This window comes from Neolamprologus multifasciatus, chromosome 1 (genome assembly GCF_963576455.1).
Source record: "Neolamprologus multifasciatus chromosome 1, fNeoMul1.2, whole genome shotgun sequence".
Classification (NCBI taxonomy): Eukaryota; Metazoa; Chordata; class Actinopteri; order Cichliformes; family Cichlidae; genus Neolamprologus; species Neolamprologus multifasciatus.
The window spans coordinates 26,218,626-26,234,908 of record NC_140439.1 but is presented as its reverse complement, the minus strand read 5'-3'; the positions used below and the strand labels follow the sequence as shown (position 1 = coordinate 26,234,908).

Sequence of the window (16,283 nt, the reverse complement as noted above, 5' to 3'; positions counted from 1 at the left end):
CTCCCTCTTTTCTCCATCACCCTCTTGCTCTCTCACTCCCGTTCTGTTCCCTCTGTGCTCGTTCTCTCTCATGGGCCCTGACCTCCCATTATGACCCCAGCTGCGGTGACTTTGGTACACAGTACAGTCTACTTGGTAGAAGTCAGTGCAGAGGCTACAAATATGAGCTGCAAACTTTTTCTCTTTAGTCAGCATAAAAGTACGTGTGTGTGAATAGATCCTGTTGCATGCAAGTCCTCCATCTCTCTCGGTGTGTGTGCGTACATTGTGGATCCTGTTGCATGGTAGTCCTCTATCAGTGTCTGCCTCCTGATCTGATTGATTGTTCTGGGTAAATTAGGACTGGGCGCTGGTGATGGGGACAGGAGTGAGTTACACACTTCACCCCGTCCTTGCCCTCCACCCTCTTTTGCTTCTCCTCCACTGTGTCCCTGCTTTTATCATCTCCCTCCCTGCCCCGTTCCCTTCTTTCACCTGTTCTTCCTGCTTCTTTTGCCAAAACTTGTCTCCGCCGCTCGTTCCTTTTCATCCGTCTTATCCACACGTCAATTCCTGCACTGCATTTTTCTAGAAAAAGTTTTTATCTTGTATACATAATGCATGTATACAAAAATGAATGATTCCAAACTATAGCATACCATTGTGGGACATTTACACTGTCCACAGTGTAAATGTCCCACAATTTGTGCCAAATAAAATAAAGGAAAAGAAATAATTTTTAAGTTTAAGGAATGTTTACAAGATACCGAGTGAACCTGAAATCAAACTTAACCACATTTTACTATTACTTTTCACCATTCAGAAGCCAAGATAGGGATTTTTTTTATTGTTGATTGTCTGGCTTTTATCACTGAGCGAAAGATACCAAGGCGAATGAGCAAAACCCTCTTCTGGCTTTGGCGTTCTCCACGTCCCCTTCTAGTTACTTGCTAATATTTGATTCAAAATGAAACACATCCATCCATCACAATTATGTCAAATGACTCACGAACAAAGCGATGAATAAAAAGCCTCAAACACCACCCAGTCTGTTGTGCGAGCAGAGTATGTGAAACATTTTAATTTTAGTGGCAGTGGTTTCTCTTTAACTAAAACTAGCCTGATTGATCCCATGTGTGATAAGCCACTGCTGATGTGTGTATTTCCATAGCAAATCAATTGCTGGTTCTTCATCAGTGCAGAATGGCTTTCGTTTGGCCTGAGGGCTGCATAGTTCAGGATAAAATGGGGATCATGATAATCCAAGTCTTCCACTCCCACTATGATTCTTTGAAATCCAAGAAAAATAACATAATAATCCTCAATGCTGTGCTACTGTTGCCTGAATTTTGCACAATCATAGAGACCGCACTTTTATATTTATTTATCTTTTTAATGAAACGACAAGGCAATTTGTGGATCTTTCATTGTTATGTTCAGAAATGCGTTGCATATGTACACAAATCCCTTTCTCTTTACAATCCATCTTATGTATTATATTCACTTAAGCTGTTAATACATCAGTGGTCCACAGCAATGCATGTACAAATTTTTTTTTAAAAAGATAAAATCTCTTGGCTAAAATGTTTTTAAGTGTTGCTGAAAGATGGAGAGTGGAAGGAAGACAATGCCAGGACTTGACATAAATTTAGAAAGTACGCCCAAAAAATAGACTCCTAAATTGCTTTAATGTTCAAATGTGAATATTAAATATTGATAATATTATTCATATTTGTATTAAATGACTCAGATTTTTGGATGGGGGGAACCATTTTTAACAGACTCCCTTGCCGCTTCTCTCCTCTCTTCTCTTTCTCGCTCTGCTCTGTCTCCTCTTAAACATAGTTGTTACTTGTAAACTGCTGAATTGGTAACACTGTCAAAAAAGCTGCAAATGTGGTTGGGAAACTGGACCCCCTCCTCCATAAATAGATGTTTGTTTCTGCTCTTTCTGTTTGTTTGTGTTCCCTCTTTTTGGATCTGGCCTGCAGGGACCATTTTTCAGAAGAGACAGCGAGGCTTTAGGGAATACTTAGACTTCCTTTTTCCACTTCTCTCTTCTCCTCTTGTCGAGACATTTCTCTTCTCTTCTATTTTCTTTTCCTCTTTTTCAACATTTTCCTTTTATCCCTATATGCTTAAATTCAGTGTTTTTCATCAGGTTGTTCTGTTGTTTTCTGTTTGCTTGCTTGTTTGTTTAATTATTTGCCCTTTTTTAATTTTTTTTTATTATTTATTTCATTAATCCATCATTTCTTCTAAATGTTTTTGTTCCTTTCCATTTTTTGCAAAGCTGGAACATATGGGAAGTTTCCACTGCTTCTGCTACAGCCTTACTGTAAGGCTGATACCTTACAGTAAAACTGTTTGCTTTTTCCCGCAGCAGCATTCTGGCTGGCTGCAGAACACTAGTGTCCTGGAGTGGCACATCAGTTTGGTCAGTTGATTCCTTCCTCCCCTTCCTCCCTCCCTTCTTCTTTCTCTCACTTCCTCGTTCTCATACTACCCGGCACTTGAAAAAAAAAGAGAGAAGCTCTGCTTCATGGCTTAGAGAATGTGCTCTGCCTCTTAGCTGCAGACCAAGAGAGGAAAGGGGAGAGAAAGGGAGAAAGGGAAAAGGAATGAATAAAGAGGAGAAGAGAGAGGCAGCGACACACTTGCATCTGTTGTCCTGCGTCCTGCAGCCGTGAAGCAAATGAGAGAGTGTGAGAGAGACAGAGAGAGTATGCCAGGATAAGAAGAGAGAGAGAAAGAGAGAGGATCTCAGACAGCCGTGTCCTTGAGAACTGCACCACAACTCTTTGAAGAGAGCCGCAAGAAGGTGTGAGTAACGTGCATCTCAGCAGGACATGTGTGTTTGCAGTGTGTGGATCTAAGTGTGTGTATGCTTCATGGATATGTACAGTACAGTACTGGTTGTGAGAGTTAGTGTACGTGTTTGTGTTTGTGTGTGTGTGTGTGTGTGTGTGTGTGTGTGTGTGTGTGTGTGTGTGTGTGTGTGTGTGTGTGTGTGTAACCTGCTGCTTGCACACTGACCTGCCAAGCTCAGAGTGAAGGGGGTTTGGCTGCCGATCTTCTCTGCTATTGTCTGCCTGCCTAAGTGTTGCTGACAGGGGATTATGGCAAATACAAAACGCCGTATGGACTAAAGAAACACACTGCCAAACTTCAGAGACGCACGCATGCATGCATGAAGCTCCATGTTGAGAGCTCTGTTTGACTGTGTTCATTTGTTTGCGTGTGTGAGTGATGTCAGTGGGTATCGTTTGTCTAGCATGCACATGCGTATCTGTTCTGGTTAGTTGTCTATTTTCATTTCAAAACTGTCCAGATTAAACAGCTAAAATTTCACAGGTATAATAGTAAAATAAACATGCCCTTTCTCACAGTAGTGATTGTTGGAATAGTTTTGGAACCACCTGTAACTTCAGAAAAAGCTAGACAAAATATAATCCACATTAAAACCTTGGCATAAAATAACCTTATAGCTGAATACGTGCTTCAAATCCCAGCTTCCTGGACAGGTGTTGCATTCCATTCCCCTGCTAATCTTTCCATTTCTTGTCTGTCTCTGCTGTATACAAATAAAGTTAAAAAGTCCAACAAAAAACCCCAAAACTTTTACTGGACTTCTGTTCAGAGCAAACTTAAACTATTATTTTCCTGTTATAGCAAGGGCAATCACAATAGCACTTCTATACACCAATCAGCATCCTGAAGACTTAACTTACAGACATTACATTTACCACTGGCTTGCAAATCTAAAGATATATCTCATGTACCTGCTCATCTAATTCGAATTCGGTTTCTGCGCTCGAAATGTGGCCATGTGGTTTGGGGGGTTGTGTGTCCGAACCTTGTGAGGTCTTGGGAACAGAGCCAAGTGGTGTGACCCATTGAACTATTTGCAACTAATCATAGACCACAAGCCACACAGCATGCCGTGGAGCCCAGCTGGGTTACACTCATCAAAATATAATGAGAGACAACATGTCACTCATGTTTCTGAAGGCATTCTTGAGATGAATGCCATTACTGAAGACGTGTGCCACTTTACTGCTTTGAGTGCCAAACACTTGACGTTGTAATGCTGGCAGAAAGATAAAACACCCTCACCCTCTCACATTTGAAATGAAGTGGAACCAGAGGGACTATATTTAATACTAAAGGTAGGATACCATTACACCCTAATCTAAAAATGCACTGGTTGCATCATGTCTCATGAAGCAATGTGGCTATCCAGTATCACCTACTGTGTTTGATCATTTGCAGGATGTTACCACTGATCATACTCTCAAAGATATATTTGGATATTAAATTATAGCATAGTAAGTGCATACATGTCATACCTAAAGATGTGTCTCATTTCTCTTTCTCGCAGCACCAGTTATGAAAGATATATCAGGATTCATGCTTCCAGTCAACATCTGTGTTGTGTCATAAATTTTATACTGCACATGTTCATTTTTTAATTTAAAAAGAATCCTAAAGTTAATTTAAATTGTCTCTTTTTAATGAAAAGAAAAGATTAAATAACTTGTTAAATTAGCATTACTACATCCATTTTTGGTGGGTGTTTCTTCTAATTTTATTCTGCTCCAGTTTTTTTTTTTTTATCATAAAATATATTTAAAAACCATGTAGAGTACTTTGGTGGATTATGATGTTGTTGTCTTAAACAGTAACAGTAGCGTTACAATGCTGTTCACAGTTATCTGTATTTCAAGATTTTTAAAGCGTCTGTAAATAGGTTAAAAACATAAAAAGTACTACAACGTAGCTTGTTCTGAGAGCAACTCTTGGGTAATATCTCAGCTGTATTTATTTCCCATTTTTAGGTATATTTTAGAATCATATATTTGGTATAAACACGTGTTAATGCGGCATGCTTCTTATCATAACTAATGTGCTTTTAGCATGAATGAACTAAGAGAAGTAACAGGCAGTGTTGATGGTGTCCACAGTATATATTTAGACTTTAGAAACTATCCCCAGGGTGAGCCTATAAGTGTGCAGAATGTACTGAGTTTGTGAGTGTGTGATCATAGTGTGTAAAAGTGTGTGCTTGTATGTGCATGTAGTGTTTGTGTGTGGAGAAATGTGTTTTAAGCTGTTCCAGCCAACCAATTGAGGTCAGCCGCTCAATAATTAAAGCATGTCACTGGTTAGTGCACGAGTTGGGTCGACCAATCAGACGGACTGATGTCAGATCATAGTGACAGAGAGTCAGAGTGACTGTTAAAAGACAAGAGAATAGGGGGAAAAGGAGAGACAGAGCTTAGCACTTGGAGAAATGCAAAGTTTAACGATCGAGTGAATGACATTTTACATTCATATCAGCATTTTTTAAATGTCTTTAAATTTACAGACCTCCTGAAACGCTGCTAGTCTCCTTGGTACTATCTTCTGCAATGTGTTACTTAATCCTATATAATTCTAACAAAGCAGCGGCAGAATATAATTTTTTTTTTTTTTTACTTTATTACAGTATCCGCGGACTGAGCACACCTTACAGCAGTTACCTAAGTTGAAGAATATCAGGTAAGAGGATCAGTGCTATAAACTCAAAGTTAAAGACTAATTACATACTAATTATATCACCAAGATAGGTACAGCTTACACTTACAAGCTTTAATGTTTGGGATGTTGAAGCTTATACATGATACAAATATAAGCATTTCCTCATCAAGCAGTCTTTGTTATTGTTTCCTTGAGCCAAGAAATGACCAGGTGCATTTAAGATTGAAGATTCATAGTGTACTCATCATTGTAAGGTAGACTTCCACTGGTAAGTTTGGTAAATTTAACAGGCATTTACACATTTACTGATAAATCGTTAAGTCAGGGCTATAACTCTGGGTACATCCATATACTCAGACCAGTTGCTCATAACAGTGTCAGTGTTGTGTAGTCTTCGTAAAAATAAAAAAAAATGTAGATACAATTGCTTTAATTACGTGACATGTTTACTATGTTTGCTAAAGTTTTCTTTTCTGTCAGTCTTTTGCTACTACCATTACGTTTTTCCAAGCAGACTTTTATATACCAGTCATCAAAATGTGGATATAGCTCAGGAGTTGTAATCTGATCATAGACTGAAGCCTGATGTGAGCTTCTATTTATCTGGAAGCCTTCCTGGGTGATATGAGGTCCTATTAATACTCTATGCAGCGGTTGCTGCCTTCCAGCTTGCTTATATGTGTGCACACACATGTACACACAACGCAGTCCCAAAACCAGAAAATCACGCACAAACACCAGAGACTTGAGATGTCTCAAACACCAAAGGCTGCACTCCACTTCAGGCCTTTATGATGTCATTGGGAAACCAAATCATTAGTGACATCAGTGCAAACAGGAAATGAATTCAAGTGTAAATGAAACAATTTGTTGGTATTTATTGTCATCCCCGGTTTTTTAATTGTTTTCCGGCTTCTGTGTTCATGTTTATATTCAATGTTTTCAGTTTGGTTTCCCTATTTTTCTTGTGTTTGTTGGGTTGAGTTCCTGATTCTTGTTTGATTTCTTTATTTTTCCAGTTAGTTCCAGTTAGTCTGTGGTTCCTGTTTCTACTTTATGGCTACTCTAGTGATGAGTTTCAGCTTTGTAATCCTGTTTTGGCTCATTTCTAGATTTTTATTATTTCCCTCAGTGTTCCCTCATTTCTGCTTTCATGGTTAGTGTGATTCGTCTTGTCTCTTCTTGGTGTACGACTTTTGGGTTATCTCAATTACTTTGAAGATTAGTTTTCTTTCATGCCCTGTGTTAGTTCTACTTCACGTCTCTTCCCTGGTTCCCTGATTGATCTCACCTGTGTAAACCTCTGCACTCTATTTTTGACGATTGTCTTTTTTTTCTGTTGTTTTGTTTGTTTCCTTTCTGCCACCGTCTTCACAGTAATATAGATAGAGAAATATTTTAGGAACATCATTCAATTCTCAGTGGTCAACTTCTGCATCTTTAGTTACTTCTTACTCTCAGCCTTTTGTTTCAAGTTGTTGAGTCTGTCCACTGATGTCTCTCTGTTCTTTGTAAGCCTTCTGTATTTACTGTTAATCCTTTCTATGCTTCTCCCAGCCAGAAGTCCCACTGAGATCCTGTAGATTTAGACAGAGGTTGATCTCATGATTAGTATTCAGCTGTCAGAGTACGTCAGTCAACTTTTGGAGGCCCCTCTCAATCCTCACCCTCCCACTATCATTCCCCCATTAAAATCTTAATGTATACCTCTGCGTTGTAGCATATGCTCATGTGCATGTGCACCACCTAAGGATGTATAGTTTGTTGCCACACGATTCTGAAGAGAGAGCCTGTATGCATTAATGTAGATACATATTCAACATTCTCCTGATTTCGCAGGAAGTTGCCCTCCATCATCTTAAATGACATGAAAAGAGCCGGAGACAGATATATGCATGAATTAATTGGCTTGAATAGAAGTATTTAGAAGCCTAATCCATGGGGATTAACGCAAGGCGCCCTCTCCGGATTTAAGCTTCTGTGCATTTTCAGCAGAAGATTGTTTTATTTCACTCTATCCTCCTCACATGCCACCACCTTTAGATCTTAGTCAGTGAGCCTTTAAAAAGCTGTCAAGTGTAGGATTAACAATGTAGAAAACCACTAGACAGCTAATTGCTCTAAAAACCTTTAAAAGTATATAATGATGATTTTTATTGTAGCATTGTTTGAACTCCAGCTGGGTTGCTATTGATTGTATTTCTGTTGTATGCGAACAAAAATATTACTTATTTATTTCAGGATTAGTGCACATATATATATATATATATATATATATATATATATATATATATATATATTTTTTAATCAGGCTGTATACAACTGTAAAGAATAAAGTTTGGCACTAGTTAACCGAAATTCATTTGTAAAAGTATTGCTATGTGGTTTCACTTGTGTTTACAGTCCAGGCTTCATCAGTACAGTGTTTCAGAAAACAGTGATATTGTTTTTTTGGCAAACGCTGGAAAACAACTGAAGTATAATACACTCACTGGAAAGAAAAAAGAAAATATAATATTAATATTATTATAATATTACAGCTATACTGAGTCACTCTTTGTTTTTATTTCCCATTTTTCTTTTGCACTCTATCTTTTTGCCTTTACTTTCCTCATCTCACTTCAGTCATTACCCTCCCCTTTTCTCTGCACCTGTCTCTCTCCCATCACCCATTTTTTCTCATTTTCTTTCCTCTTCCACTCTTTTTCTTCTACCCTTTTTCTTGTCTCTTGCCTTTTCCCTCTTCCCTCCTTCATTTATAGGCTTTGCACTGTGAGTCTATGAGATACTGAGCAGATCAATGCCTATAGATTGGCTCATTGGAAGCCATTAGTTATGGGTTTTTATAAAGCTAGTCATTATTGTGCTTAATCTTGCAGAAAATTAAATTTAGAGTTGTGTACAGTGTTTTGGTTAAAAGTTGTTGATTTTTTTTCTGCTTTCACTCACTTACCAGCTGCTATTTTCTCACCTTTTTTGCATTTATTAGTGTGTGTGTGTGTGTGTGTGTGTGTGTGGGTGGGTGGGTGCGTGGGCGGGCACGCGCTTAAAGCACACTAGTGTCACTGTTAATAAGCCATCATGCATCCCGGTCATGCCAAAAAGCCCTTCAAGAAAACTGCCCATACAACAACATAGCTTGGCCACAATACTGCATGCATACTGCATTTTTTTTCTTCTGGGTTGGCAAATTTCTCTATTCTTAGAGCCTCTATATTCAATATATTCAATGGCTTTAATAACTTTAAAAGTGATGGTGGTGTCATTTTGTTTTTCACCCAGCCACTTTGCTTTTGTCTTTTAAAAAGCATTGTGGCACCGTCCAGGTCCAGCTTTAATTTTCAGAATTAGTCATGAACTCTTGGACAACACTCTCCCTATTCTCTTATATGTGTTCCTTGCCTCTGTCTTGCCAGACAAAGCCCACCCTATTACTTTCTCCTCTTTACACTTAATTTATCAAACCCTTCAGTATTCTACTCTTCAAGCTCCCTATATGTCATTCTTTTTCATCCCTAATCCCAATCTTTTTTACCCACTCTTTCATGTCTTTCATCAATGTGTCCTTCTGTTTCATTCCCTGTCTTTCCCAGTTCTCCCATCCCTATTTCTTTCTTCAGCACTCCCTGCTTGCTTCCCTGTCCCCCATCCTTTACTTTAACCCTTTTGCTTTTCCACTGCCCTGAACACCTTCCTCCTCCCCCTTTCTTCACTCTTTTCTCATCCTCAGTTCCCTCATCTTTCCATCCTAGTCCCTCTTTGCTCCCCCCACACACACATACACACAACCACATCCTCTCTAACTAAACAATAGATGCCTTGAGCTCTGAAAGATCACTTCCCACCCCAGCCCAACACCGTCAACATTGCCCACCCTCCTCCTCTCCCACCCCATGATGATATGCAGAATAGAGCAGCAGCCTTCTTTTGTTTAGCTTAGCGCAAATGAAAATTGCTAATCAATTTTTACCCCCTCTTATTTCATGGCATGTAGTTCCTGCCCCTCCCCTGCCAGCTGTCATTGTGTGGTTGTGGCGCAGGGCTGAAAGCTTCATTAGCAGGAGGACAGCATGTTTTGCCCCTCAGCGCTGTATTCATGGAATTACCAAAGATAGGACATTGCCTGGTGTTACTCGGAGAATTAGTGCAAATAGACATTACCTTGTGTCTTATGCCTTTTTGTCAGAAGCTTGGTATACATTTATGAGTATTTTATTATAATACCAATGCTTTCTGAGGCATTGGTTTAATTGCTAAACCTATTTACAGCTCTTTAGACGCTGTTGAGTAATATCATCAGAGCAAACATAACTGAGCTGACTAAGCAAAACATGAAGTTAAAAAATAATTCAGGGATATAATATAGTCTGCATAGTATTTCTGATCAGTCTTTTGTAAAGACATCCAGAGCACAAATCCTCCACTCTTCTTTCCATACTGGATTAATTTCAGCATTGCAAAGTGTTAAATCAAGCAAATCATGAGCAGCCAAATATCCCTTAAATTTTAGCTCACTTCTCCTTTTTCTCCTGCACTGACATTCCCTATCTCTCTTTCTCATTCTCCTTTTTGCTCACTCTCTTTTTGTTTCACTCGGCCTTTGTGCTGCCTACTGAATACTTTTATTCTCGAGAGCTGGACTATGCAGCATAAAAATGTAAAAATATCCAGCAAATGAAAGCCTTTATGCTCTGAAAGAACAGCCATGCCTTGCCCAGTAGAAATTGCTAGGGTGTGTATCCCATAGACTAACTATGCAGCCATCCAGGGAACATGACCAGCCATGTAATGGGCATCTGCTGAAGTTTTGTTGTTGTTTGCTTTTATTTTGTTTTAGTTTTTGCTTGAATTAGACAAGGGGGATCTAATTTCTTACAGTAATCTATAAAGGTAAGAAGAACCTGCATGAGTCTTGTCACTATTATGTGACAAACTAAGACAATTAACAACAAAAACATGTTATTTAATTGCTTAGTTTTGAGGCACAATAAGGTGCATTCATGCATTAATGTTCAAGCAGATGATATTCCTTAATATCCAACCCCTGATTAGATAGTATGAAACACCGAGGGTGCACATTTTCAATATTTATTCAGAACTGTTTTGAATGTAAATCCAGCCATTATTAGCATGTAATTATTTCAAGGTAGCCATTACAAAGATTGTTGCTTTTTCACCGGTTATGACTGAGCACGAGATGCAGCTAATGCAGGTAAAAAGCGCACAGGTCAAAGGTCATAGATGGCCAATGGTAATCTGATGGAAAGAGTGTGAGAAAGGGATGGGACTCTTAATTCTTAAGTTCGGTAGTGATCCTTTCCGTCTTCTTTCTCTCCATACTCATCTGGTCACCTGCTGTTTAATTCAAACCAAAAACAGAGAACACAGAGAACAGCAAAGCATTCAGCCCTTCATACTCAGGTGTGTGTGTGTGCGCGTGTCTGTCTGTGTATTTTTCTATATCTGTATGTGAAGCCTGCCCTAGTTTAAGCTGTCGGTTTGAAAGTGATAAGGGTCGCACATGATCTTATGTCTACTGGGAAAAACAGTTGCTGCCCCTTGTGAGAGAATATTTTCCATAACCACCTATAGCCAAGCTCAAATCCACTTACAGTAAACCTACGCTCAATTTCACATACAGCACAACCTCACATCAAGCATCTTGAGCCTTAGCATCACCACAAATTTTGTTATCTATTACTTTAGCTTTTTACCTAATATCAATGTAAAGAGATTTTTAAAGAAAGATCTGACACGAAGAAGTTTTGACAAAAGAAAGGTGCTCTGTTTCCAGTCTGCCTGTACCACACATCTGGATTGGAAACAAAACAGGAAAGGACAGGAAAACAACAACCCTGAGACCAAGATGATTTTTAATTTGCGATCAATAACTTGTCATAACCTGTCATTTTTCATCCTTTTTGTGTAATTATTGCGATTTCTTTTTCTCAATGAATTTCAGTCAAAATAATAAGGATTCAAATGGCAAACTTTTCCCACCTTGTTCTTGAGGCGTCAGTATGTGTGTCAGACTTATCTTCTCTCTCTTACTAAGTCTGCTGGTTGACTATAGTTTTTCCATCCTCTTTTATTAATAGCTCAAGGGTCTGTTTGTCAACCCATGCTTCGGTGTCTGGTTGCCTCTTGGGTACTATTAATAACTCCAGCAAAGACAAATGTACTGATATATTCAGTCTGTGGATAATAAGATCTTACTGTCTTAATTCAATCAGAATCCCTTCGTCACAGAGACCAAAGTAGCTGTCAGGTGTGTGAATGTCTTGGTGTGTAAGTATAGTAGCATGTAATCCAAGGCATTGGTAGCCACTTGTTAATTTCCTCCTGGACTGAGGATCATTTACCAGCCTTAGTATTTTCATTGAAACCAGGCCCCACCAATCAGATCATCCTATGAGCATGCACAACAGAAAATATCAGCAGAATAGAATTTACGGTGTCCTGATAATCTATACTTTTCTTTAACGTAATCATAGATATATTCGCCATTTTAGCTGCACTAAATGATATTTCACGATCAAGGTTCTTTTCTATTTAATCTACACATTGTGTGGTTTGATATTTAATGCAAACAAGAACCAGGCCTATTTCCATAAACTTTTACACAATGCACACAGCTGTTTTAGTAAATAGAGATGTTGAAGAGTCTGTGTGTAGATAAATTTCGCTTCTTAGAAGCTTTGGGTGGTGATATGGAGAAGCATGGATACCGGTTTTCAACCACAAGGACTAGTTAAATTTTCCGACTGTTATATCGTAAAACACGAAAGCAAAGAGTCAAAATCAATCTGATGACACGCTCACAGATTTCTGCTATAATCTGCATAATCAAAGCCATCACATCTGTTTTCAGTGTGTTGTAAGCCTTAGCTACCCAATAATATGTAGAAAGTTTCTGATGTTGCTCTCTTTGAAGTAAAATGAATAATTCTGACCTTCCTATGTTCCCCAAGACTATCTGTTCTCCCCTGTTCAGCCAAACTGAAGCCAAATGATACACCAGATCATAACCACTGATAATCAAGACCATCTTAGAACAGAGGCAGCCATTGCAATTCTCTCCCCAAGGACCACCTGTTATTACAGAGCTGAAGTTTCATATTCATACATTACTTGCTATGGCTGTTATGGTCATGGAGGACAGTTGAACCATCTACACACAGACACACAAACACACAAACACACATACAGAGGGTATGTGTGTAAATCTAAATATGTGAAAAGAAAAACAAGTAAGAAAAAACAGATATACTAACTCACTATAATTTTTAGTATGCTCAGAAGGCCAGTGGCAGCTGCATCTCAACATTCTCACACTCAGCATCACCTCTCTTCCAGTGAGTATGTATGCACAGGTTGTAGTGAGTTCTAGTAAGTGCGAAAGTGTGTGTGTGTGTGTGTGTGTGTGTGTGTGTGTGTGTGTGTGTGTGTGTGTGTGTGTGTGTGTGTGTGTGTAAAAGTGAGAGAAAGAGAGAGCGAGAGAGAGCGCAAGAGCTCGCTGCAGTGTGTTTTGAGCCCAGTGGAAAAGCAGGAAGAGCTGCTAATCCGTGTGGCTGGCCGAGCAGAAAGGCCATTCATATTTATAGCTGACTGAATCACATTCTGTCATACAGATGTCCAATACTAAGACCAAGAACAAGAATAACTTCAGAACAAAATAGAAATATGGGTCTGAAGGAAATTCAGACCAGAGCTGTATTTATAGCCTGCTGAGTCACTCTGTGATACAGATGACACTTTCAGAAGAAGAAAAACTCCGCAATCAAGCCAAAATGCAGTATGGCATGTCAGATGTTTAAAACCTGCATGATAATCTGCTGAATCACTAGGTCATACACTGTAGTATAATACGAAGTCACTATCAGTGATTTGCGAAAACAGCACATATGTTTGAAGAGCAAAAGTTTTAAAACTGAAAAAACAGTAGAAGAAAAAAGGGAATGTTGTTACTAAGTAAGACCATGTTTAGGAAGTAATAGTTCAAGAATTTTTAATTGTAGTTCAGAAACAGCCACTAAAACGTACGAGAATAATTCAAATCAAGTGTTGAGCGTGTTACAATAAAAGCAAGCATAAAGTCAGAAATGGCTGTTAGAGGAACATCTTGAAGTAATTTAAAACTGGTTTCAGCCAAAATGGTTACTATTTTGTGCAAATGTGAATTTTTGGTGGGCACAGACCACGTGCAGTCCTGTTTTTCCAAATGCAAGGCATGGGTGAATTCAAGGACATAGGCCAATAGTCGGTAGCCCGCCTTTGAGAGGTAAAGGGATATTTTTAACCTGCTGTATCACACTCATACATAGGTAACAGGGGCAGAGATAAAACTGGACAGCAATACAAAGTCTAAAAGTAAGATGAGACTGTGTGTAGTTATTTTTTAGTGTTAAGGATCACATCCTGCCACTATAGTTAATGCCAAAAAGTAAAAAGTCATAGGGCAAAATTAATGTGTGTACAGAGTAAATTATGTCTTATAGCATTTTCAGAGGCAAATCTGCTGCTAGATTTATAATACCTATACCTACATGTAGGACCCTAACTTTATTAAAAATAAAACTGATATTTAGTTGGTTAATATTGATTTAGTATGATGTCATGCATTCAGTGTGAATGAAATCTGAATGAAATCTGAAAAGTGTTTCAGTGAAATTTCCCTGAGTGCTTTTTTCATTTTACATATGAACAACAATAGCTAAAACTATCAAAGTTATTTTAGTGTCAATGCTAGTATAAAGAAAACATGTTGGAATTTTGAAGTTATAATTTACCACTTTAATTAAATTAAACTAAATTAATACATCCTTGTGTTTACATGTGCAATTCATCTAGCTGAAATAGACAAAAGTTGTCAACAGATGGTTTGTCATTCTCAGAAACTATTTACATACTTTGGCATGCGTTTTAGTAGCTCCTTGAAGATATATCTATTGTCTGTTCAGCGTGGTAGTGTGATATTTTTTGTTGCTCTTAATTCTTTATGAATCTTCTTTATGCAAATTTACAGAAACACAAAATGTTCAGCTTTGGAGCTGCCATTTTTGAAAAGTGCATCGACCACAAAGTAATCTGTTTATATCATTTACAGGATACATTTTTCTTTTGATTGATTGGTTTATGAAGTGGACTAAATGACTCCTCAATAGAAATTCACATTTATTTTGATTAAAGTATTTATGTGAAGCCTTTTTAATCTAAATGGGCTTTAAAATTGATTATGATCGCAATCTAATCACAATATCAGAATCCATGTTTCCATCATGAATATTTTTTTTCTCATACCACTCTAAAGAGAAAGAGTCTGCAAAGTTTTAACTCTCAAACAATATTATATGTCTGCTAATGTGATACTTATGGTTCTTTAAAACATGATCTTTCGAGAGGTCATTCATTCAAGTCATCATTTTAAGTCCAGTGACTTCAAGTTAGGACAACTTGCTAAGTAAAATTTCAAGCTGCATTATCCTGAAATATTTATATTTTTCTTAATGGGACACTATCACCTGCATCCTTTTAATCTCTGTATGATGTTTTACAGTTATAGGCACTCCCTAATGTACAATACAAAAACTGCAATGTCAATTTTCTTGATACTTTTTCCAGGTTTTTTTTAAAAGCCAGGTCTTTTGTTTGCGTATGTGCTTAGCTTACATGCAGTACTTCTATGTGTGTCAGTGGGAGATCTTCACGGATACAAATGTTCCCCTCAAGAACTGAAACCAAAGAAAAGTGTTTGCCTCCAGATGCGCTGTATTTGTAAAAAATGATTTTGTGTTCACCCACATGCCTCTGCAGTGTCTCCACTTCTGTGCATGTGCGTGTATGCATGTGCACGTGTGTGCGTGTTTCTGTGCGTGAGCTAGATTTATGGTGGTGAGTCCTAGTTTCAAAGCTGCCATTAATTAGCTGGAAGACACTATTGTCAGCATTAAACACAGATTGAACAAGGCGATCCAATCAAACAAGAGCATGCACACACAAACACACGTCCGCACACACACATTCAGTTCATATATTATTTAACTGATGCTCATATTATTGTTAGAAAGTGCCAAGTTGAGTGGAGCAATAAAAGTAAATGCACTAACAATACCCTTGAGGAACAACACGGAGAGTGATTCAATAACTGTTTTATCTTAATATGTTTGTCAAAGTTAATCCATGTGATTGTTGGTAATGCAGCTACATGTTGGAATAAATAGGACTAGACTAGATATTCATTGCATGGTATTTGACACATGTGATTTATATCAATAAAAGGCAGTAAGTGAAGCGGTTCAAGAGGATAACTGTTAACAACACTCTAGAGAAAGACTCATACATTCACTCTGTTTGTATTTATCTGTCAGCTGTGTTGGTGGGTCCTTGGGAGAGAAGGAGAGACGCATTCAGATATAAATAGTACCACTATTTATATCTGTACAGAAGAATATACTATACCAAAATATGTGTTCAATATGTAATATTGTATTGTAATACATGTATTCCATTTTCAATACCTCACACTACACCAAAACACAATTTTGTGGTTATACTCACAATCTACAATATTTAATGTCTGCAGTAGAAGTGTTTTTTTGTGTGTGTGTGTGTGTGTGTGTGTGTCCCCCTCCTCGCTCCCTTGAGTATTCTCACCTCCTCAACCTCTCTCAACCTTTCCACCTTTGCACATTCCCCTCCTGACTGAAACTAGGCCTCCTTCTTTTTTTCCTTATTTCCTCTCTTTCTCCCATTACTCTGACTCTTGCTTGTGTTCACTCCACTTT

General features: G+C 38.2%; 1 protein-coding gene across 3 annotated transcripts in view; it reads left to right on the top strand.

Moving 5' to 3' along the window:
• Positions 1-2,557: 2,557 nt before the first annotated feature.
• esrrga (estrogen-related receptor gamma a) overlaps positions 2,558-16,283 on the top strand; it is a 157,273-nt gene continuing 143,547 nt past the window's right edge. For 2 of the 3 annotated variants that reach the window (XM_085175368.1, XM_085175496.1), the window contains exons 1-2: positions 5,229-5,375; positions 5,468-5,520. The gene's annotated coding sequence lies outside the window, so the exon portion shown is untranslated. Of the gene's footprint in view, positions 2,801-5,228; positions 5,376-5,467; positions 5,521-16,283 lie in introns of those variants that run through there. The other variant, XM_085175442.1, reaches the window with a different exon arrangement.